General features: G+C 40.3%; 2 protein-coding genes across 7 annotated transcripts in view; one reads left to right on the top strand and one right to left on the bottom strand.

The window, feature by feature from the left end:
• The window catches only part of plppr2b (phospholipid phosphatase related 2b), a 75,693-nt gene extending 72,144 nt beyond the window's left edge, over window positions 1-3,549 (bottom strand). The window contains exon 1 of the mRNA XM_080880785.1: window positions 3,223-3,549. The gene's annotated coding sequence lies outside the window, so the exon portion shown is untranslated. The remainder of the gene's footprint in view (window positions 1-3,222) is intronic.
• An 18-nt stretch (window positions 3,550-3,567) lies between these two features.
• Window positions 3,568-22,476, top strand: part of palm3 (paralemmin 3) — a 31,118-nt gene continuing 12,209 nt past the window's right edge. For 4 of the 6 annotated variants that reach the window (XM_080880784.1, XM_080880783.1, XM_080880779.1 and 1 more), the window contains exon 1: window positions 3,568-4,000. The gene's annotated coding sequence lies outside the window, so the exon portion shown is untranslated. Of the gene's footprint in view, window positions 4,001-15,498; window positions 15,503-22,476 lie in introns of those variants that run through there. The other 2 variants (XM_080880780.1, XM_080880782.1) reach the window with 2 other exon arrangements.

Raw genomic sequence — 22,476 nt, 5'->3', positions numbered from 1 at the left:
ATACCTTTGTGCTGACAAGCGTCTGCCCTGTTAATGTTTGCCTTAACAACTGTGCTCACACTGGTTTGTTAGAAGACACAAGGCGTTTTCACCAATGAACCGCAACCCCAATGTTTTCTAGATACAGAGCATCTGATGACCAGGGTACATGTAAAAACAAAGTTTCCTACTCAGTCAAATGGAAACTAGCCAGCCTTTAGTTGTTTGTGTGATGCTGGATTGCCAAAAATGTATGAATGAAGTGTATTATTTCGTGCTGTTTGCTACAACTGTGGAAAGTACCTGTTTACCTGATTATGTGTGAGAACACCTACACGGCAAACAACCTGGCTGAACCTCACTGAGATAATTCTGTCTCTTAAAAACCACAAAACCCTGTCAGTAAACCGCCCATTAGAAACCAGTGTTCCCACTTCCTCTTTACATTTGTATTGTGTTTACATAAGCACGCAGACAAGAACAGCGCTTTTTTCAAACTATGCCATTAAAACAGATGCAGGCAAACAAAGAGCCGTGCTGGTACTTCTACACGTGAACACAAAGGTACAAAAAGCCTGTGCATGCAGTATTGTTAAAGAAACGCTGCTACCCTGCCAAATGCCTCCCCTACAAACACAGACAAAGGACTAGTTGCTGTATTGTTATCTATATGATTTTAGCCTGCGTGCTCCCTCTCTCTCTCTCTGGTGTGGTGTGAAGACTGTATCTTGGGGAATTAGAAGTAGGACGAGTCAGTGGATGCACTCATTTCATATAATATCACTGTAGGGGATCACAGCCAAGGACATTCTTACTTCAAATCGCCATGGTAGGGACTTTCAGATATAAAGAATTAATCAGATTTTAAGCAAAATGGGATTATAAAGAAGAGACAGCACAGGTCAGCTAAGCTGTGATTCATGAGGCTAAAATACATCTCTAAAGAACTTGTTACGCTTGGACATCAGGGGTTCATACCCTACATTTGGGAAAATTAAAAAAGCAATTAATGGTGGGAAAATGAGGATGAAGTATATGTAGTATAAATGAAATATGACTAAGCTGTAATGATACGTAAAAATAGCTTGGCCTAGTTTTATTTCATGGGTCTATAGAGTAGCTGAATAGCGCCTTTGGTCTGTCCTTTCTGTCACTCATAAAATTATTTTATCACTGATATAAAGTGCCCTGAGACTTTTTCACACGTGAACCATAGATAATGTCATGTGAATCAGGTCAAGACACTGTCTGAAGTTGTCCTTCCTCACATGTGACAAAGAGCCGGAGCTAGATTGCGTCAGCTAATGGGAATACATCGTTGAGTTGCAATGAGCAATGGGAGTACAGGAGGCCAGACAACTACTCAGTAGCTGTAAATTTACTGGACTAAAGGCACTATCGGCCCAACTTTGCACAACTGGACTCACATGTATTTTGTACTAGGGAACTGGCAGGTTAAAGACTGATTAATGGGCAGTCTCCCTGAGTCAGACATTAGTATTTTCCCGTGCACTTCCTCTTAATAATGTCTAGAAAAATCTGCTGCAGGGCACATGTGAAAACAACTTTAGTAAGGATTTTGGGCCCAGTGCCTACCAGCTCACCAAAAGTGCACCTTGAAATAGATTCTGTCCAAATTAACACACAGATCTGGTGACTGTGAAGATGATAGTGCATTAGATTTTTGGAGGTTAAATGAAATTAGTCTTAATGGAGCTTTTAGGATGATGACCTTGGCTTTCTTGTGGTGCCTGGTGTTTTGGCTCCTTGGTAGACACAAGGACAGCCTAGCTGCTTGCCGACAGTGCAGAGACATACTGAGCTTCTTTATCTGGAAAGCTGATATATAAGAAGGGGTATGTGACACTGTCTGAGATTAGGACTTCAGAATGGTATAACCGTGCCTGCTTTTCACCCTTTTTCCTTGATATGAGGCAATATATCATAACACAAGCATATATATTCTCTACTATTCATCTGCATCTCAACATTGATTTTTCTGCACAAGAGCCTGAATGATTACCAGTAGCAATGAGGCTTTGTTTGTGGGGCACTGTTCAAAACAGTGTGGTTGCAAAGTGCTGTACAGAAAGCAGGACAATAGATCACAATCCAAACTCAAAAAGAAAGGCAAACACAGTTAAAATAACAATATATGAAAGCACGGCATAAAACCTGGACAGACAGACTATGAGAGGTAGGCTAAGTAATGAATTAATTAACGATAAGAAGAAATGGATGATAAAGAAATAATATTGTATTATTTATTTAAAAACAACTTTTGGTTAAAGTAAGCTTTGAAGAGTAATTTAAAAGTAGATGCAGAGTTTGTTAGGCTTTAATATGTTCACAAAACAAGCAAAATTACTACCAAAGGCAACAAGAAATTCTTCTTTGTGTCTTTCCCCCCTGCTTTTTAAAATATTGCAAACAGAAAAATAAAGGTTAGGGACATGACACATTAGCTATTCCAAATAAATGTGCAACCCACTCCTACATTACCCTTGTCTCATTTGCTTATTAATATTCCAAACAGCCTCTCGTGTTTCCATCAAGCAACCAGAATGCAGCTGAATTAGTTGATTTCAGGCACCTGTTTACATCAGACACTCAGGAGCATTTAGGCAGATGACCCACAGGTCACACTTTATAATCTAATCCCTGGCTCCCATCCTATATAAATAATAAATACACGCATAGCTTAATGCAGCCCTGAGCAGTTACAGTCTATTAATTTTACAGCTACATATTGGGCAATCCAATATATACCACCCACTCACCTCACAGCTAGAGGTGTGATTAATATAAAGACTGGTCAAAATAATATAAACACCTGTCAGCATAACACAAAGGAGCTGAACAGCATCACAAATAATCATAAAGCTGGATCACAATATATAGGCTACCTAATTACATGCAATTAGCTGCACTTTTACTGCGCAGTCCTCTGAAGTGTTATAATTGCTCTGAGTTCGGTTATTTTTAATAAGCTTCTTTTCCTTTGAAAACAGACAGGAAGCTGGGCTAGCTGTGTTAGATGGGGCTGCCACTGGGTAAATGTATTGCAGATCTAACAGCGGGTTCAAATCAGATAGCATCCACCTCTGCACACATACGAAAGAGAGAGAGAAAAAAAGCATGCATATTAATTTTGCCACTAATGAAACCGAAACTGAAAGGGATGCTAATAATGATAATTATATTTTTGTTCATACCCTGGTTAGACTTTCGTGATGGTCATACCTTTTAAACGACTTGCCCTTGCACACCTACGAGAAACAAGCATTGAGACTTGGTTTAATACAGTGCAGCTACACAGCTACAAGGAAACGCGAAGAAAAGTAAATACTACAGTAACTGGAGTTTTCGCCGTTACTCTTATGTTAATGTAACGGATCAGAGCCAGAGCCGCAGGTCACAGCTCAGTCCTCGGCAAATAAAAGAGGAAAGCATCTCAACCTGTTGCTTTTGAGGAAAGCTGTTTGTCGGTTTTGCAGCCACTCAGAGCGACAATACCAGGAAACATGAGGCGGCAGCTGCTGTTGTGAGGAGGGCTGGCCTCACGGTAATGACTGGAGTCAGGTAACCGCCGGACAGACCGACTCTGGTCCTCCTCACACACGCATACACTCCAAAAAAGCGGGTTTGGAAGAGCAGGAGAGCGCCGAAAGGCAGGACTCTTTCACTTTTTCAAGCGCTTTCTGTTTGACGAGGACTTTATTTTCTTTCAAAGTAAAAAGTTTCACACATTTGACGACGCGTCGTCCAGCCTCCATGTGACGACTGTCACATTTTGGGGCCAGCTCCGCGCTGAAGCTACTCAGGTGTACAGTTACACTACCCGGGGAGTTTGTGTCGCATTTTTTGTAACTCTTCTTGCTCTCTTCATAAAATTGATTGAGCCGGAAGAAGGGTCACTTTTTTTTCTCCCCGCATTTTTTTTTAACTTTTCTATTTTGTGTAATTCAGCTTTCCCACCGTGTTGGACTTATAATATCATCAAGCGGGCAAGCCTGAGCTGGTGAGTAACAGCGTAATGTTTTCATTTTCCCCGTCAATATTCTTTGCATGATTTGCAACAAGTATTTGGTGTACGTGGTCGGTTGACACCTTTTGAGTTTGAGCCAAGAGGTGGAAGTGAGCCCAGCCACAGTGTTGGGACAGCCCATGCTGCTGTTGACTTGTCTGACCTCTGTTAAGCATTCTACATTAATGAGTTACCTTTTGATTAAAGCCATTAAGAAATAATTTTAAAAGGGTCGCATATGTTATTTTTTTCGGACCCTCTTTAGTTTCTTTAATCCTGATCAAAAACATTAATACAACTCACAGAGAAAATTTTGGTCCTGCATATTAGGACTTTATCATTTAACCCCCCACCAAAAAACCCCCAACTTTTCACAGTTAAGTATCAGACTATTTGCGTCTCTGTTCTCCAATATCTTTCTATCAGTTTTGAGAGATAGGGTAATTACGCCCATGAGGCACAAGTCTGCAGTTCATTTAGAGTAGCTTCAAGAAATGTGGTTTGAGATAGAGGCTCCATCTTTTTGCATGTTTGTAGTTATTGTTGCAGCTGCATGTCACCAGCGGTGCTCGCAGACACCCCGCACACGGATACACAGCAGGCAGATTTTAAGGTGTGCATATCAGACCAACCACACATTTGTTTTTCTCGCTCTCATGACTCACTAACTTACATTGCTGTTTCATCATTTTCGCCAACAGCCATGCAGGATCTGTGTTCTGAGTTTCGCTTTTAAACAACCAGTATTTAACTTGCAGCCTATCAAACAAAGGCTGCTTAGCATGCAGCTGAGTATACTGATTTACAAGCCGAGCGCCCAGCAGGAGCTCCAGACATGGCTCGTCTTCTGTCAGGTTGAAGGACTGAGGGCCTTGAGGCCATTTGGAGAAAGAAGGAGACTGAAATGTCAACCAAGAGCAAGTTGTGCTGCATTCAGCTGCTGTCACATTTTCATCTGTTTGATTCAAATTGTGTTTTTCTGCTCTTGCACAGTGACAGTTTTATTTTTATCTTAAATAACCATTAAACTCGCTAATATCTTCTGTGAGAAGCCAGACAGCACATCTGTCTAAGATAGCCTTCGAATGTTCCACATTATGTGGACACAAATGAAACATGCATGAAGGGTATTTTTTAATTTCATACTTTTAATGGTGTGGATGTCTTTGTTGCATTTTGGCTGTCACAGCAGTCTCTCTTGCTTTGTGTCATAGTAATAAAGCCAACTCCTGTGTAGCAAAAAGTGACGGCCTGTTTGTTGTTGTTCAGCTGAAAAGTTTTATCTTTGATGCACAAACAATATACCATAGCAGCCAGATCCGCATGCACGTCGCTTGCAGAGCATTTAGATTTTATATGAATCTGCAGAAATCTACACAAATGTGCAAAAAGGAAGAGAGAGCGGGCTGTTAAAGGCAGATAAAAGGACAGGAGAGACTGTGTGGTCGTCAGCACCACCAATCAGCAAGAGTTTTATCTTTTCAAATCCTGTTGAAAAGAGCATTGGAGAGTTAGACTCTGACAAGGCAGAGGGAGATTAAAAAACAGAAAGATAAAGGGGAGGAGACAAAAGTGTAGCTGGGAGTGATGAAACCCACCACTTCTTTGCTTGGCAAACTGGGTGATGGATGAATTTCCAGCAGGAGGGAAATTCCTCACTGTCAAATCGCCTCCAGCATTTCTCCGTGAAAGTCTGTCCATCCCTGGTTTAAGTGAGATTGGATTTACACATTTCTTTGCCCCTCACTGAAGCATTGACACCAGTAACCAACTCCTCCATGATTGTTAGCACATTGTCAAATTTTAGCTGAGCTTTTTACACAAGTGCAACTTTTTCCATTAAAAGTATGTTCTGTGGAGCTTTGCCTGATTAATGATTCCCTCTGCTCACTGTGTGGTACTGCTTGGGCGTACTACCTCACACACACACTCTGTGCCTCATGCTTCTATCTCAGTGTGCAAAATGCACATCTTGCTTCAGGTTATTTTTTTGGCTAAACAGAGAATTAGACTCAGATTGCAGAGCATGGGCAGAGCTGGTTCCTGTGCAAACAACAGATTACTATGATAATGGTCACATGTAAAGCTTTTTTTTAGTCGTTCCTATTGCGACAGAAAGGTCTCAGCATTCTAGTATTATTTGGTTTAGGTTTCATTTGCCAGTATTTAAATTTTAGCAACTGGAATTCGAATTTTAGGCAAAGCTGTTGTGTCCCACTATGACTTTATGACTCATACTGCAGTTCCTCCACCAATTAGGTATTGCATCAAAGACATCATACATGGATAGATTCTTACTTAGTTCCTAATATGGGCCAAGCTTTAAAACAGAACTTAAAAGCGTCCCTGGTTAGAGCCTTCCAGCTTTTTGCACTGCTATGTTTTTAAAACTTGACATGCCCTGTTTGTAACACAGGCTTTCTTGTTAGAAATCTTTTTGCCCAAGCCAGCATAACCTTCAAGATATAACCTAGTTTAACTTTTCCGATTTTAGTAGTGAAGATATTGATTTGTGTAAAAGGATGGATTCTCCCTTTAAGAAGAGTTCATCCTAGAATATTGTTTCCTAGTTTGCTTACATGACCTTGGAGGATGTTTCAGCGATATGTCACCATGTCACTTCGAAGATGCCTCACATGGCAACCATTCCCTAATACTGAGCTATCAACAGTGGTATAAGATTCATCTTTTTGTCAGGTCTCTTTAGCTTGTCTTGTTTAGGCACAGACGACTGTTTTTCTCTTCAAATCAATGCCTGTGTGTGGTATTCCTTTCATTTGCAATAATAATGACTTAAAGCCTCAGAAAATCCTCGCTGACAGTACGAACAGGGAGGGGGTGGATGGAAAAACATTTACTATCTTCAGTTTACTGGGTAAAGAGTAAAGATCCCTTCTTTTGTCTGCACAAGAAAAGTATTAATCAAGCGGTCAAGGATTAGGGAGTTAAGTAATGTGTTATGGCAGCGAAGGAGTCTGAGGAGATAACAAGAAATATCAGAGCTGCCTGAAAGCTGTCTGAATACTTTAGCTTCTTAGCTTGCCAGCATTTAAAACATCCCTCTAATGCATTTCTTTTTAAATTGTGGTGTAAGATTGCAGTCTTCATTAAGATGTCACCTGTGCCTTTGTGACTTTTATCATATATTAAACGTTGGAGGAAAGTCAACTTGTAAAATTCAAATTTATACATAGAAAAGGAATGTTAATGAACCGCCACAGGATAATCTGGCCTTTCTGATGGACATACAATGGTAATTAACAGCAAATTAAGCTGCTGCTTGTGCAAAACTGTTGATCATTTAAGTACATTTTCAAGCAAAAATCCAAAAAGGTTATCTGAATCAGTGTCTCAGTTGTGATTTTTCTTTGTGTTACTCTTTATATGATAATAAATTAACAACACAAGCGCTCCATGACAAACCTTGTGCTTTTAGAAATGTGGGAGGGTGATATGAACCAAACAACTGATCAATAATGGAGAACAATGAGAGTAACTGCTAGCTGCATCTCTGTTCCAGAAACTAGAATGATTTGGTGTTTCTATCTGCAAATGAAACAAAGATGATAACATAAGTAATACAACCACAAGACATAAGAAAAAACAAAAAAAAAAAGCCCACAGTTGTGGTTACTAGGTTACAAAGTCAGGTTGGCCATCAAGCAATGCACAGATGTAACAAAAGAATCCCACTAATGCACACTGTACGCAACAATTACTCTGAACAATGTGGTAATCTTTATCTGAAGTATTGGATGTTTAAAACACTGGAATAGCATGGTTGCAAAACAGGAACTGGATATGTTTTAGATTATGTGCACTAAAGTGGTTTAACAAAACAGCCCAATTAAAAAAAACAAAACTGAAAGGACTGTGTCCACATTTTTGGTGAGTCTGTGTCTTTGTGGTGGGAGAAGCTGAAGTCTTCTCACATTTTTGTGATTCCAGAAATCAGTCTAATGTTAGGCATCCTTCCATAGCTGCAGCCAATGTGTGATGCTCTTGTCTAGTCAATTATATGGTAAACCACATCTTCTCACTGCCACTTCACAACTAATTTTGGAAGAACCTCACCTGTAGCTGAACTGCACAAACTGCCAGTGACAGATCTACATCCCACACTGAAAATATAACTGATGTACCAAGCATAGTTTGTCTGTAGGGGCTTGGTGGCTGTGGTTTAGTCCTGGCAGAAATGCTTATTGCAATCACAGCATAAACACGGTATTTTCATCATCAGAGGGGGTTGACATGTGTTGTTTTCTTTTGCTGCCTAGAGGTATGTGTCCTTGTCCGCTATTCAGTAAAATACAATTAGTACAACTACTGCTTGGTCAAGAAAGGTCCTATGCTCTTACGTCTGCCCCTCCCAGTAAAGAAAGGTCCAGAACACATGATGATGTCTGTACCTGGAAACCCATCCATATTACTTGTTCCCTTATTATTGAAGTTTATTTTGTATAATTGTTTGCAGTCACGAGTTTTTATACCAATTAATGTTCAACATGTTGTTTTGAAGTTGCATTTAAACCCCTTTTCCGTGTCTAATGGCAACCATGAGAGATTGTGAGCTGTAACCTTTCTGGATATTTGAAGAAACGTGTGTATCATACCTGCTCTGAAAGGTTTTGTTCTTACTGGACTCTTCACTCTTACTGGATTTCTGTCAATAAGTCTAACTAGACACAGAGCTTGTGATGGAGTTGCAGGTGTTACGTGCCAGACTTTAATGGCCAACTCCAAAGTTTGGCTCTGTAGATAAAGAGAGTTATTACCTTCATACATTGACTAATAGCCTGTTTAGTGTGGTAAAGTGTTATTGAGTCAGCTGCTATTGAAACCCTTGCCAAGCCTATACTTCTGCTACAAAAGACTTTTCAAGCATATATGGTTGGAAATAATATTCATTTACACCATTTTAATAGATTTCAGTACTGCAAAGAACCAAACATTCTTGTACAGAATAAGGTGGTGTAGTTAAGTTTTGGCCGTACGTAAAACATTTTCCAACCAGGTAGGCTCAGTCCACAAACTGACAAGCTAAGGGACCAAAATCATTTCACAACTTGCTGCCACTAAATTAACAAACAACGGGGATACAATGAGTCAGTGATGGGAAACTATTTATTCGTTGACCTCCTCTCCCCTCCAAAAGTATGCAGTTTGCAGCCAGTCACAGAGGCGTCCTTCCTAATCAGTTGATTATGTCTGTTTGTGTCAGCAGGTCTGATTCTGCATCCCCAGCAGATCACAGCAAAGTATACTGCACTCACTAATGGACTTTTGGAAGAAATCTCCAACATTTTGCTGCTTGTATTAAAGGATCTGAATTTCCTTAAGAAACAGAGCCTGCTCATCTCGTTCTTGTATGCAGCCTTAACTTGTATACAGCACTGGTCTTCCAGCCCGTTGTTGATGTGGACGCCCAGGTACTTGTACTCTTCCACCATATCAACATCCTGCGCCAGGATAGACATGGGTTGTGTAGCTGTCCTCTTCCTTCTGAGGTCATCTCTCTGGTCTTATTCACATTCATAAGCAGATTATTTCTCCCAGACCACTCCACAAAACCACCCACTAGTGTTGTATACTCCTTCTCATGCCCATAACTAATGCATCCAACCACTGCAGAATCGGTTGTACTGAAAGTCTGAGGTGTACGAGGACTTGAGATAGCATGACCTGTGGAGTTTATGTACCTCATATTAAGAGTGGGATTTTGGATTTATGTGATAAATAGGAACCAAGGAGGTAATGTTCTACATTTGGAGGATATGAGTGAATAAGGTCATGGTTTCTTAATGTGGTTTCTTATCTACCTCTTAATTCTTAAGTTTAATTGTATTCACAGAATAAGCATTATGTGATCAACAAAACAACCCCTTTTATTTTATTTTGGTGTCCTGGTGCAGCATCATCTTTTGTCTAAAATGAGCAGTTTTAGCTCTTGAACCTCTCCTTAAGCCAAGATGATTATATTATGAATTTTCCCAGTCCGACATCACACATGTAAGAGTATCTAAGCACAAGCATTTCAAGTATGGGGTGACTTACACAGACAATGAGTTTATTATTTGCAGTTTTGGCCATCTTTAAATATGAGCATCCAACATGATAATAGTGTGTGTGTGAATGACTGAAAGTTGGAGAAATTGTAATAGATCCCCTTTAAGTGGAAAAGAAAATCAAGATGAACGACACTGTACTCTACCCAAGGAGTGATTTGGAGCAAAGGCCAGGGGACAGATGTATAAAACTGTGTCACATCTGTGTGAACGAAGGAAGAAATGTGTATATGGATTCTTTTCAGAAAATGTGTTCATCTTCATCTACAAGCCCCATTAATTGAAATCCCGCACACCAAATGTAAAATCAAGAAACTCCGAGAAGAGTAGAAAAGGAGAACTGCTTTATTAGATGTTCTTTCTTTTGGAATCAGGACTGAACAAACACTACTGAAGGAAAAGACTTCTATGCAATAGCAAAGGAACCAGGCAGGGGTGAAAAAAAGGAGAAGTCGTCAGACTACAAATGTGAGGCAAAAAAAGCATATCAGCACAAAAAAAGCTTGAGGGCAACATGAAGAAGAGCAGCAAACCCTGTTTTATCTGTGATAGCTTACTCCACTTGTGTTTAGAGCCACTCAGCTTTGGGTGGCTCTAAGAGCCCGAGATGAAGACGGAGACACAGGTGCACAAACTGTTGAATGTTTTTATTAGATAAGCTCAAGATAAATAAGGCAGTTAATTATTTAGCCTAATAAACTATTCCACAATGCCAGAGCAGGCGTCTCTATGGACAACCATTACACACGAATGCAGCTGTTTATAACAATTACATAAGTATGAGTGTGTGTCTGTGCGCTTGTGTTTGCAATCCAAACTAAACTAAACATGTTAAAGCTGAAGTTAAGAAGTCTGAGAATATGTGAGGTGTGCATTTTTCTCTGGGTTTTTTTTTCATAATGATGAAAAATATGTTGTTAAAAGAAGAATGTTAAAGAAAACATTAGGTCCTACAACACATCCCTGAGGAACGCCAAAGGTCAGCAGAGCAGAGTCACTCAGTGAGCAGTAGAAAAAGTTAATTTTGAAAAAGAGGGTTGTTTAAGTCAGCGGTCCCCAACCCCCGGGCCTCAGGCCGGTACCGGTCCATGAGTCGTTTGGTACCGGGCCGCGAGAGTAGAGGCTCAGGTGTGAAATGTATGGTTTTCAGGGTTTTTATCGGTTTTCAGCGTTATTTTGTTATCGTTTTTATCGTTAACTCGGTTTTCCTGGGTCTTTTCACGTGTGTTATGAATAAATCTTCTTTTTTTTCAGTACCGGTACTACTTTTATTTTGTTGTATTTATCTGCGACACCTTAAAGGACAGTCTGTGAAAATATTGTCGGGCATAAACCGGTCCGTGGCGCAAAAAAGGTTGGGGACCGCTGGTTTAAGTGACAGATTTCCCTAACTGTCTATGACTATGTTTAAAAAATATTTAAAAATGTTAGACTCTTTGGTAGGGTAAACCAGGTTTGTCAAACATAATGCCCCAGGGCTAGAATCGGCCCGGCAAGGACACTTTGAAAAATGTGAAGCTTAAATTGTAGACTTTTTCATTTTTCCCCACTATCTACTATAGAAATTTAACTATAGTACATGTTTTGTTTTCTACAACGGGCCCCCATTTAACAAAACAGAAAAAGAAGGGATTTTTCTTCTGTGAAATAACAAAAACTAGCTATGTTACCAGAACTTCACCTGTAATTTTACGCATTTGTTTGTTACAATTTAAGCACAAATGACGGATGTCTTTCATTCACTGCCATGACACAGCATTTTAATGTGTAGTTAAACATCTTTACAAGTTTGACTCATCTGGCCGTCCTTAGATCAAAGTAAGCTGTATGTGGCCCTCTGTGTAAAACGAGTTTGACATCCGGGGATAAACTATACCATAATAACTAAATCAGCCTAGCTAAGTCTGGCACTGATAATGCCCAAATGAAATGCAGCAAAATCATGTCACATTTCTAACATTGTGTTTACATAATGGTAAGCTGAGAGTGTTGACAGCTATGGATTGAAGGATCAGTGTATTGTCTTTAACGTATTTAATGATTGGTTGAAATTGTGTTTGCTTGTCCACAATGATTACAAGGAAGGAGGGAAGTTAAACATTAAGTTGCCTGACTAGACATTTGCAAGGTGACTGGATATCCTCCAGAACAAATTTAAACAAACACCACTTTGAAACTCCAAGGTCATTTTGTTACCTTAGTGAACTGTATCCTTAGGTTATTTCAAAACTTGAAATTTAAAGATCTTTTAAGAGTTCTTTTCACTGTATCTACAGATTGCTTTTCTAATGATGTGTTGTCCCGTTGTTGTTTTAAAAACGATTTAGGCTGCAGTACTATATGTGAGAATATGTCTGTAGTCATGACTGAGCTATGGGGCCCTGTGGCAAACAGGCCTACAGGCTTTTGACTCGGTGACAATAGCGAAAATGAACCGAGACTGGATTACAACAGTCCTGCATTCCTCTCCAAACCTGCCTGACACACACACATACACGCACTAATCCGGCACACAAGCAGACAGATCACAGAAGCAAGCCAATACATGTCTAACACACTCTTGCCTAAAGTGCAAAGAGAGTACTTAGGACAAGAATTGTGTGGGAATAGAAAGTCTGAAAATACTTGAGTAGAACATCCTAAAATAACACAATCATAAGTCTTAGTAACCAAAAAGAGGTCAAATCATTGATAACGATCATTAGATGTGTTTCACTGTACTCGCTCAGTTCTACTCCCAGACTTTTCTGTGCTGACTTGAAAATAAATGAAGTCCTGGCCCAGTCTGCATCATCAGTACGCTAGCCAAGAAATACATTTTAAAATTGATTAGTATTTAATTCAGAATTTGTTCGCAGCCTTTGTTTATTAGATTCTGCTGCATGAATGCCACCTGTCACGACCTGCTTTCAGTTAACACAGTCGACAGTTTCCTAATGCACAGAGTGGTGAATGATTAAACCACAAAGCAGCACAAACAGATAACCTGAAGGCAGCAATATAAATGAACATCCTTACTGCCTGCGTGCATCATTGAGCAGAGGAGGCAGAGCCACTTTGGGCTGGGGAGAAAAGAGTCTTCTCCTTCATTTTGATGACATTTTGCCAGTGCACAAGGCTTCTAAAGTGCTCTTTGAAAAGAACAAGCCCAGTCTGTCCAAGCCTAGTTGAAGCCTCCTTTTCACATCAGCTCCTAAATGAAGTCTAAACAAAACAAGAGTAATTGTATTTTCAAACCCAATATGGTTTTATCAGGTTCTAATGAATGAATAGTCAAAAGTACCCAGTATGTTTTCCAAACTAAATTTATGCTTAGTGAACAGTTTCGGTATATAAGCTTGTGTCAAGTTTAAAACTCAGTTTTAGTCCAATATTTTTTATGGAATAGAGCGTTTATAAGAGGATATCATCAAAGGTTATTTCAGGATATTCAGTAATTTACTTACAATGTGAATGTCACTTTTGTATTTCTAGGAAAAATGATTATTTTACAGTTTTAACTGTTAGTGCACTATTGCAGGTGAAATTACTATCGCATTCCTAGTTTTATTCTAGCTTTGTTGTGAATGTGTCTGCACAGAATGAAGACAGGGGCGTTATAAAGAGTCTTGGTGTGAACTTAATGTGTGCGGGTAGACTGTTAAAAGTGGTGTTACTGCCTCAAGTGTCTTGTCAGGACTTGTCAGAACAGGTGTCTGAAACTCTGATCCCCCTCTTAACTTCACTTCCTCTAATTCTTGTTCTCCCGCTTGTTTTAACCTCTCTACTTCCTTTTATGTCTCCGTCTCATCTGTCTTTTATGCTTTCTTTAATCTCCCCTTACTTTTTTCATTTCTGAAGCTCGCCCTGCTCCTCCAAGTTAGGAGGTTTTAGTCATTTTAAAATTACAGATTCATTTCAAGTTTACACTTCTAGAGCTATTATGTAAACAGTATACGTCTTGCAATGACACTGGCACCATGTACCAAAGTGAAATATACTGTAAAAGGTTATAATGACTGTAATGACATCGAGTTACCCTCTCTCGCTTTCCTGTGAAGCCTCATCTAACATATAATCTTCACTCATCTGAGTGTAACACCACCCACTCGGTGCATTCCACCTCAGGGTTAAAAACCAGTGGTTTCCTACTTATCGGGAAAACTAATACGTACCTTGACTACCTGTGCACAGTGTTTCGTAGCTGCAGATAGAGGGAATTTGTGCATACCAAAACACTGAAAGCACAGTGATTACGCATCTTACAGTTTAAGGGTGACACTTTATAACTGTCATGCAGGGTCATGACTTAGTCTACATGCAAACAAAAAGCTGGGTGGTAACCCAGCTATTAGCCAGTGCTTTCATGATGGTCATTTTGCAAACATCTTCCTTGTCAATTCGATGGGTTTCACCTAGGCCAGGGAAACACGGCTGAAACCTTTAGTGATATTAATAGGGATATTTTATTAGACCCACATGCTGAACAGTGTGTTGCATTCCTTTGCAGTTTCTGCTGGCCCTGCAGTGGGACAGTGGCTATAGTGTTTGGAAGTGCGTGGGCTTAATTGCAAGCTGTCCACAGCTAAGAAGATGTGGATAAAGGCACACCTTGGGTGGTTTTAGATGGCCACTCATCATGCTCTCATAGCTGTGTTTTTCAAAGCAGTGACTAAGTTGCACTGTCATCGACTGCAGTAAACCAAACAAAACTAGCTGTAAAACTAAAAGTTTAACTACTGGTTTTGTTTTAATTGAAGCTTGAGGCTGGGATTAGGCTCACTTGTGGATGCACACAAACAGCTACAGGCACCACGGATGAGCAGTTACTGTTGTTCACTTTTTCAAGTCCCTGAAGAGTACATCTCGAGTACTGGAGTACAAATTTGAGGGCGCTGATCCTCTGATGACAAAATTTGCATCACTCAAACTGAATCAAGCCTTTATTTATTCATTGAGATGAAAACTCTTAACACATTTTCTGTCATTTGCACAAAAATGTCACAAATAGTAGCAAAAAATGTATATTAAAAATAATTTGTTCAATGTTCAAAAGGTCAATTTAACATTTTGTGCTTCGTTTTAGGTTCAATTCGATTTTCATTTATACAGTCACAGTTCTCAAAAGTTAATGGTTTTCAGTGGTGGCTTAAGGGAAGTGTTCAGTGCATCATGGATGATAAATGAAATGCAATTATTTTATCTTTTTAATAGCCCAATCGCAAAGTCGTTACATTGTATAATGTTAACTTTCCTTAGAGACGTCCAACCCAACATACCATAATTTAAGGCGTGAAGAGATTCACTGACTTTACAGACCAAATAAAAAATACTGAAATTTTACCTTAATCTAGTCCAAATTTAAATATAATCTTTGTGAACATTATGAAATCTTCAGTACAAAATAATAATCCCCTGTTAGCTCTTAATTACATTAAGACTGCCTGAGCTGACTTCACACAAACCTTCAGATCACAGAGGTGTTTCCGCACACTGACACTTCTAAAACTGAGCCATTCTATAAAGTGCGTACAGTTAGACTCTTACAGCAATCTGACTTCTTCACATTTGGATAAAACAGATAATCCTGCATGTTAATCATGCTCAGTAAGCCACGATGACTCATCCAAGCTGCGTCGCGCATTATTCTTCAGCTTCATCATACATATGTATGTTCTGGATGACCGTGTTAATCTCTGCAGCCCCTCTGCTGATTTGATGAGTGGATGACAAGGTCTTAACAAAGGCCTCGCCATGCTGTCGCTTTTGATCAGTCGCTCAGCCTAATGGCTGTGGAACTGATATTTCTCACCCCAAATCCATCTAGACTTAATATTTTAAATGTGTGTGGCAGATGGTGAGTTTGACATAGCCAGTGATCAGAAGCTTGCCCGTCTTGAGAACCACTCGGAGGGCAGCATCGAGCAGTAGGTAGCCATATACGGTATTTAGTATTCTTTCAGCCATCTGTGTTTGCCTGAAGACATAATGGCTGCACAAACTGTAGTTTAACAGCACAGAATATGTCAGTAGGCACAACAAGGCAGACTTGGTAGATCATTTTGTCAGATACAGGATAACACTATTCAGTCAAGCTGCAGTATTGACTAAAATTGTTCCCAATAAGTATTTCCTGTACCTTTCTGAGCTATTTGTGACACAAAAGAAACTAAACCTTCCATAAAGAAAGAGCCCCCTATCATTCGCTTTGCTTCATTTCTGTACATGGATCCATGTAGCACTGACATTCCAGGTCTAATAGGTTACAGTGTGTAACTTTTTCTCCCTGCTTCAAACCAAGTGAACCAAACTCCAGTTGGGAAAGAGAATCACAACTGGAGTTCATGAATCAGCCGAGGATTATGAATATGATTCACTTTCTGCCCACCTAATCTGCCCAGGAACAGGTTACGTTCAAGATAAGAGACCAGCACATATGAAAATCACTTCCAATTGACCAGTTACCTCTTTGAAAATTGCATCATCATTCATTCCTTCTCAGAATATCCTGCAGCCCTGCGTAAGAGATAGTGAGGTGTATAGATTTCAGAGACTGCTTAAAATCTTTGTCTTTCCTGGCGAGCATCATGAGGAATATAGATTCCAGCAGAGTCAGCCCTTTTTTCATGCAATCTATAAATTTCTTTTTAACCACTGACTGCAAGTATTTTTAAACCCTTGCTGTTGTTCTTTTTCTCACAGATGTGACTTATCTGTTTCCATTGTTTCATGTCCAACTCTTTGTAGTTGTTGACCTTTTGTATAAGCGTAGGTTTTCTTGCTGGTTGTTTATTTGTTCTTTACTTGCTTTCAGACAGTTTAATATTACGATCTGAACACTGAACACTTTTCCTAAAACACACGCATTCACACAGTGCTGCTAGGGCTGGAACAACGCTGCTGTTTTTAGCATGTAACGTATTTAACCTTGTCATAGTTCATATATATAGTTTGCTCTTTGTAAAATGTGTCTGCTCTGCTGCTAGTAGATCTTTCCTGACTTGTGACTGGTCATAAGTTCATAAGCTGACAACATCACCCATTTAATTTGAATGTGGTCGTAGCTATATTGACAAATCTTTGGTAGATTCAAATATTTTATAAGCAGCTTTGTATTTGCCCTTACTGCAGAAATTAGGTTTAGTGGAGCAAGATCGCAAAAACATATCTTTGAACTTGCTTTGAGGTACAACCCCGGATGGAGTTCTGTGGGTGTGTGCTATGTTGGAGCAGGATACTGCGGGCAGAACGAAGACCAGCCCACTACCTGCTCAACAGAGACTCTATTGTGTGTGTGTGTGTGTCTGTGCGCACACATGCACTTGTGAGTGTATTACCTGACAGGATCCTATTGATCCCGCTGAATCTTTTTCACTGCTGTAAAACTTAAGAGACCAAATGAGAGCAAAGAGATTTGCTCCTTGGAGGTGCTTTTGTTCCATCACTGTCTCCTCTCTCAACACTGTTTAGTCAGATTGTCAGTGCATTAAACTCACTTTAGTCTTAGCCACTGGAACATGTCTTTTGATATCCTCCTGCAGTGAGTCCTTTGATGCTTTCAAGCAAATGCGTTCCCTTGTGATGACTTGTGCAAGCTTACTGTTCGCATCTGCAAAGGTAACCCTCTGATAAATCTGAGATTCGTAGGTGGATGATTTTCTCTGCGCTTTTATATTCACAAATTGTTTTATCCTCTTTGTTACGTAGATGCTAGGTTGTAGTTGGAGTTATGAAGTGGATAAATGACTTGGAGTGGCTCTGTGATGTCTGCTGTTGATTCTGATAATCCTCAACATGCTCCGGTGTCTACTACACTGTTAGCTCTGTGATTTAGAATGCACACACAAATTGCACATTAAACTTTTTTTTTTTGTGATTTGTGCGCAGACACACACACACGCGCGCGTGTGCACACACACACACACAGAGCAGTGGAATGTGGTGTTTTCATTTCCCTGGCCTGGACTGTCAATCAGAGGATGTTGGCCGTGTGCTTTTGAGACAGAACGATCCAAGCTACACAAATTCCACTCATACCACCCACTCATGTACAGCACACACACACACACACACACACACATAACCCACATAAACACACCTTCCCACTGCGTGTCAGATTTATTTCCATCTAGATATGCAGGATGTCCATCTCCAATAAGTAATTTCTGCTGCTGGGTCTGCAAAGCAACCAAAAGTCAATAGCTGATGAAAAAGCACTTTACTACAGTTTGCTCTGTCCATCCCTCAAGCTAAAGAATAATTGCTTCTTTGACTGACTCGTCTCCAAATGAAGTTCAGTCTGCTAATTTGTTTTACAGTAAGTTTGCAGGCTCTTTAAATCTGCCTCTTCCTGAGCAAGAGCCGGTGACGAAAGCAGAGGATGCATTGGTTCAGAGATCAGGGTCGGTGAGATTGCACGCTCTCCTGCCGAAGGATGATGTTTTCGCTCTTCCTGTTCCCAAGCACTTTGGTGGAAGGATATTTTGAACTTGCGGTGGCCTTGAAATACTTTGTCTGTCTCTCTTTGTTTCACAGATTAGAAAATGTGAAACTTTCCAGATTGAACTTTTAGTCCCAGTGTGTTTTTGAACCTTTTTTTTTTTGCTCCTGTCATCTTTGACTATTCCTTTCTGCAGTTTAAATGCTACAGTTGAAGACTCTATTCCCCAAGGCTGAAAAGAACTACAGCAATACTGAACAGAAACACAAATAGGACATTTAGAAGCAATATTGTAAATGAGCCTCAAGCTGATGCAATAAACTTTATACTTGATTTCAGCGTATGAGGTTTGCTTTTATGAAAGAAAAAAAGCTAACACTGTTAGTACTTAGGTAAGCTTATAGTAATTGAGGACACACGATACCGCACACTTATCTGCTCCCCACTCCTCTCAGTCGGCACCTTCTTTTATATTATTTTTATTTTTTTGATCTCCCATCTCCATCCCCACATCTCTTCAAAGCCCCTTTCACATAGTCATACATTGCCATTATGCATTTTTATGTGATTATTGTTGCCTTTAAGCCTGTAACAGAGCCAGTCACAGAGCTGAATCAACATCTGTGTGAAACAGGGAGCCAGCATAGCAGGACGCCATCCTGCACACCTACACTGCTGTGTTAGTCGTCAACCCTCTTTGTTTGCTTCGGGTTGAACCAGGAAAAGCAGTTTAATGAGGGGGTATTCTTAGCGTCATTATAGGATGAACTGTGAAAGGAGCTTTAAAAAAAATGGAGCAGAAACTTGCGGTGCTGGCCACCCTGCTTCTCTGTATTTCTGTCAGCAGCATGATTTCATCCTCACCCACAATCAAAATGTAAATGGGTGGCCTTTCAGTGACTCCCTCTCCTCACCGTCCTCCCCTATAATCTCAGTTTTTGACTAAATTGATGCAATTTCCCCAAAATATATTTAGGGTGTTATAGTGCTCCTGTTTAAGCCAGTTGTTCATCACAGGAGCTTTGTCAGTCATTTATCCCAATGTAGCAATGTCTGGACTCAAAGTGCACCATGTCACAATCTTGCTAGTCTCATACCAAAAGTTCAGTTTCCATGCTTCACTGCAGTTGCTGCTCTCATGTTTGAGTCATTTATTATTTTTAAATAAGGTTCTGAGCTCAGAAACATCCTTTAGATTTCTATGACACCCATGTAGCAAGCTTATAGACATTGCATCTTTCCTACCACTATAGGTTGTATTCCACCTAATAGAGACCAACATGAGGCATTGATGCATGTGATGACTGCCTATCAGGTAACACTGACTGTGCTGATTGCATCCCACGCAGACTCTTTAGAGACTTTCTTTTTAAAGTGGTTTTTGTGGTATTTTCTCAGACTTTTCTTTACATTCGCCCTGTGATTTAGCTGAACATCAAAGTTTGTAGGGAAGTTGTTCTGGTCTTTTGATTAAGTGCCTTGCCTTTTAGAAATAACACTACCCAACTTTCCCATTTTTCAGTCTCATATGCAGTCAATTGTGCACTCCCCGTCGGTGTGGATCAGAGAACAGCACAAACTGCGAGCTGTAATTCTATAATACTTGTAGTTTGCATTGCAGACACCCTACTGTTCCTCCATCTGTTCCCACAGAGCTAATGTCACTACACAAGCACTTGGTATACAGACTTCATGACTCCCCACTAGGCAAATATACATTTTTACATACACATGCATGCACGGCAAATATGCACCACATTCTTTTGCAACGGGGCAGGAGGAATGTTTGTAAAGAAACCCTGCTGGGGTAATGCTGAATGACGGTGACGCAACTCGACTTCCTCAGCCTTCCAATGAACACATCAATTAGCAGTTCATTGAAGTGTCCAAGAAGGGCCAACAGGCTGATGCAAGTCAGCGTGAATCGGTCAACTGGCGCTAAGCAAATGTATGGTTGCATCCCTTGAAGCTGCCATTTATTTCTGATAGTGGATAGTTGACCCTTACATTTCTCAAGAGAGATCTTTTCTATACCAGCCATTTTTATATGTCACAGAGGGGAAAGCACTACGACATCTAGAACTTTGAAAAACAAAGTTATTGATGGCTGAATTCTGCTCTTCAACCTGTCCTTGTATTGTTTATGTTGGCCCACATTCACACTGCTTTGGTTCACTGGCAAAATGGTTATTGTTAACGATATCTCAGCATTGCTAGACACACACAGACTACTGTGTGTGAGTGTGTGTGTGTGTCTGTGTGTGTGGTAGAGGGTCATACCACTGAGAGCAGATAGCTTCAATTGGCAAGCTTTGTGTTCGACGCAAATTACAGCATTCAAAACCAAATCTGGTTTAATGGAACTGATCTAAGCTGGCATGTAGCAGGTGTTACAGGTGAAGCATTATCTGTAATTAAATGCTGTAGTGGCAAAACTATGATTATGACCACATGACTTAATTGCCGCTGTCTGCTTCTGGGATGTATTGGATTTAGGCCAAATTAACAAAGGCCCTGAAGTCCCACACATTTATGCGCTGCTGGGCTTTCTTAATGCCAGAATATGATTGTGGGAGTCGTGTTAATATTCACAGTTGAGGTGAAAAGATTCATAGTTTAAAAAAAAGATTTCATATTCATATGACTCCTAATTTGGGGGGGGGGTTGTTGACTTGACTTTTCAGTTTGTACTTGGGTGGTCTGCATTCGAGTGTCAATGAGAACGGGATAAAGATTAGCACCTCCAAGTCTGAAACCGTGGTTATCAGTCAGAAAAGGATGGATTACCCAGTTAGGGGTTGGTAATAAGTAGCTCTACCAAGTGGAGGAGTATCAGTATCTTGGGTCTTGGTCATAAGTGAGTAGAGAGTGGAACTGGAGACTGAAAATTGGTTTGGTGTTAGCAGTGATGTGGACGTTGTAGCTGTGGTGAAGTGAAGCTGTTGATTTACTGGTCGATCTATGTCCCTACATTCACCTATGGCCATGAGCTCTGGGTGAGACTGAAAGATTGAGATAATAGATACAAGTGGCAGAAATGAGTTTCCTCCCAAAGGTGGCAGGGTGTCCCTTAGAGACATGGTGAAGAGCTTGGTCATTCAAGAGGGGTTCAAGCCAATATCCCCCATGTGGAGGTTCAAGCATCTGACTAGGATGATTCCTGGCCACCTCCTGCGTGAGATGCTTCAGGCATTTCCTACCAGGAGGAGGCCCAGGGGCAGACCCAGGACTTGCTGGAGAGATTATGCCTCTCAGCCTGCTTGGAAAAACCTTTGGTGTCCTCCTGGAAGAGATGGCAAGGGAGGAGGAAGTCAGGTTGTTTCTGCTTAGACTGCTGTCCCCACAAATCAGATTTTTGTTTTTGTTTTACCATTTCTATCTATTCTAATATGACCTACACATCTTCCCATCATGCACATCGTGCTGTTTTTTATCCTTTTAAAATATGCTTGTAGCGCATTTGCTTTAAGGTTCTACAGTTAGACAGTGTCAGTGGATTTGATTTGGAGCTGTATTAACAAAATTGACTTAGCTTGACTGATTGGTTTTGAAATCCTCCTCACCAGAGGGCATGGAAATCAGTTCTCCAGATGTTGGATGTTTTTCTTTGCGCCACTTCCAGGCTTTTAAAATTCCAGATTACAAATTTATTCTTTGGTTTAGCTGCAAACCCACTGACCTGAGTTTGATGACAATCAGGATCTGTTCTTCTAAATCCTTTGTTTTCTCTCTGGCTCTTTGTGTTACAGGTCAGTCACATTGACAATAAGTCGCAGTGACAATAAGAAATCACAATCCCTAAGCAGTTGCTACATTTGCACATGTCACCTCCGTCCCCTTACATCTTTTCCGTTTCTGTAGCTTCAGCCAGCTTGACTTTCCTAGTCTCTTAACTTTTTGACTTTGTCAGCCTTCCCTTCTCTACCCTCTTGTATCATGTCTAATTATCGAAGTCTGTGTGTCTACGGGGAGCTCCTCAATACCTC

Source organism: Rhamphochromis sp. 'chilingali', assembly GCF_963969265.1.
Source record: "Rhamphochromis sp. 'chilingali' genome assembly, chromosome: 4".
Lineage (NCBI taxonomy): Eukaryota > Metazoa > Chordata > Actinopteri > Cichliformes > Cichlidae > Rhamphochromis > Rhamphochromis sp. 'chilingali'.
This window is presented reverse-complemented; position numbering and strand designations above follow the sequence as displayed.